We start from the raw sequence: 3,087 nt of genomic DNA, 5'->3' as shown, positions 1-3,087 counted from the left end.
AAGAAGAAGAAGAAGATAGCAGGAAGGAAAGAATGAAGGGGGGGAAATCGGAGGGGGAGATGAACCATGGGAGACTATGAACTCTGAGAAACAAACTGAGGGTTCTAGAAGGGAAGGGGGTGGGGGGGATGGGTTAGCCTGGTGATGGGTATTAAAGAGGGCATGTACTGAATGGGGCACTGGGTGTTATACACAAACAATGAATCATGGAATACTACATCAAAAACTAATGATGGAATGTATGGTGATTAACATAATAAAAAATTAAAAAATAAAAAAAGAATTAAAAAAACCCAAGACAGGCAGAAGGAAGGAAACGATGACGATTAAGAGCAGAAAAAAGTGAAATAAAAACTACAACAGGGACGCCTGTGTGGCTCAGTTGGTTACGCATCTGACTCTTGATTTCCGCTCAGCTCATGATCTCAGGGTTCTGGGACTGAACCCCATGTCAGGCTTAGTGATCAGTGGAGAGTCTGTTTCAGGATTCTCTCTCTCCTTCTGCCCCTCATCCTGCACTCTCTCACTCTCTCTAAAAGTAAGTAAATAAATCTTAAACAACTACAAAAAAAAAAAAAAAGGCAAGAAACTACAACAGTAAAAATAAAAATAAAACAGATCAAGGAAACCAGGAGCTGGTTCTTTGAAAAGATCAACGAAGTTGATAAACCTTTAGCCAGACACTTCTGAAAAAAGGGAGGAGGGGCTCAAACAAAATCAGAAATCAAAGAGGAAAAATCACAACTGATGCCACAGAAGTACGAAGGATTCTAAGAGATTATGGAAAATTTTACGTCAACAAATTGGACAACCTACAATTGGATAAATTCCTAGAAACATATACCAAACATATACCAAAAATGAATCAGGAAAAAATAAAAAGATTGAACAGACTGATTACCAGCAATGCAATCTTATCAGTAATCAAAAAACTCCCAGCAAAGAAAGTCAAGGACCAGATAGCTTCACAGGTAAATTCTACCAAACATTTAAAGAGTTAATACCTATTCTCAAATTATTCCAAAAAATACAAGAGGAAGGAAAGCTTGCAAATTCATTCCAGGAGGCCAGCATTACCCTTACACCAAAACCAGATAATGACACTACAAAAAAAAAAAAAAAAAAAGAGGACAAGCCATTTCTGAAGAACATAGATTCAAAAATCCTCAAGAAAATAACAGCAAACCAATTCTAACAATACATTAAAAAACAGCACATACCACAATCAAATGGGATACATGGTGGCTCAAAATTCACAAATCTATCAGTGTGATGTATCACATTAGTAAGAGAAAGGATAAGAACCATATGATTATTTCAATAGATGCAGAAATATCTTTTGACAAAATATAACATCCATTCATGATAAAAACACTCAGTGAGTTACGTTGAAAGGGAACATACCTCAATATAATAAAGGCCATATATGAAAAATCCACAGCTAACATCCTTAATGAGGAAAACCTGAGAACTTGTCCTCTAAAGTCAGGATTAAGACAAGGATATCCACTCTCACTACTTTTATTCAACATAGTACTAGTAGGCCCAGCCACAGCAATCAGACCAAATAAATAAATAAAAGGAATCCAAATCAGTAAGGACAAAGTAAAATTTTTATAGTTTGCAGATGACATGACACTATATATAGAAAACCCTACAATTATGATGAGCACTGAGTACTGTAGAGAGTTGTTGAATCACTGTATTGTACACTGGAAACTACTAACACTGTATGTTAACTATACCAAAATTAAAATAAAATTAAAAATAAATAAAAGATCAAGTCAATAGAATTGGCAATGTCAAGTTTAGTTGTGATAATATCAGGAAAATATTTAGTAAATGCTTGGAAACACATCCTGATTAGAATAAGTTCAAGAGGAATAAAATAGAGATGAACACAAATCTTTTGAGGACGTTTTCTCCAAAGTGGAGCAGAAAAAAAGGGATAGTAGCTATATAAAGATATGGGACCAAAATAATTCTTTTTTTCAGTTAAGGATATTGAAACATGTTTATATACTAATGAGAATGATCAAGTATAATGGGGGGGATCATTTCTTCAGGGAGAAAAGGAACAATTACAGGAGGAATGTTCTTGAGGGAGTCAGAGGAAAGGTCATTCACTTCACAAAATGGAGAGATGGGCATTAAATACGAACAGGGAGAGTCCGCCATTCTAAATGGAGTAAGGCAAGCTTTATGGGTTCAGATGGAGATAGACAGATTTAATGCTAGACCTATGTAGGCATTCCCTCATTATTTGTCTTTCACTAGTGCAATGTGAAGCAAGGACATCAGCTCAGAATGGAGGGGGATTGTTGAGTCTTAAGAGCAAGAACATAAACAGTCATCTCAGAAAGAGGGTGAATTAACTTGGGAAAGAGATTTCCAAACAACCCTGATGACCCACTTACGGTTGTAGTCATGAATTTAAAAGGAGTTCACCAAACTGGGGATTTGTTCTTCTCCAGCCATATAATAGGTACTAAGTAGGTGGGAAATTCAGTCACCAGCATTGAGGTCTTGTCAAGTTGGCAGGACTGAAGGGAGAAAGGGGAAGCAAAGCTGATTGTGAGGACTGGTCTATTCAAACAAAGACAGGGAAGAAAAAACGGGAGGCCTTCAGTCACACAAAGAGCTACTATGTTATTGTCAATGGATTGGCGGTCCCAGTGGATCAACAGAATGAAGGGAACCGCTGTCAAAGTGGTGGCCTGACTGTATAATGTATGAAATGGAGATTATAAAATGAAAGAAGATAGTTATTGTGAATGGCAGTATCTTTGGTCTGATCATAGAAATGGGCAGCTGATAGGGGGTAGAAGACAAGATAACTGGAGGCCCGAAGACCCAGGAAAGGGGAGGGATCTAATATTATGTGGATACTGGCATGACTGATTCAAAGAGGAGTGGTGCTGGAGGAAGGGTAAGCAGGTTCTAAAATCTTGAAAGAAGGGAGTAGGAGCACTTACCAGAAGGACAGATACGTGTAGCTAGGAAGTGTGGGACAGGGACTACCTGATTGTGTGCACCCCAGTGGAGCAGCTGGGTAAGAGGAGGAGGAAGAGAAATGATCTCTTTTTT

Source organism: Mirounga leonina, unplaced genomic scaffold, assembly GCF_011800145.1.
Source record: "Mirounga leonina isolate KUSES-001 unplaced genomic scaffold, KU_Mleo_1.0 Mir_125, whole genome shotgun sequence".
NCBI lineage: Eukaryota > Metazoa > Chordata > Mammalia > Carnivora > Phocidae > Mirounga > Mirounga leonina.
This window is presented reverse-complemented; position numbering follows the sequence as displayed.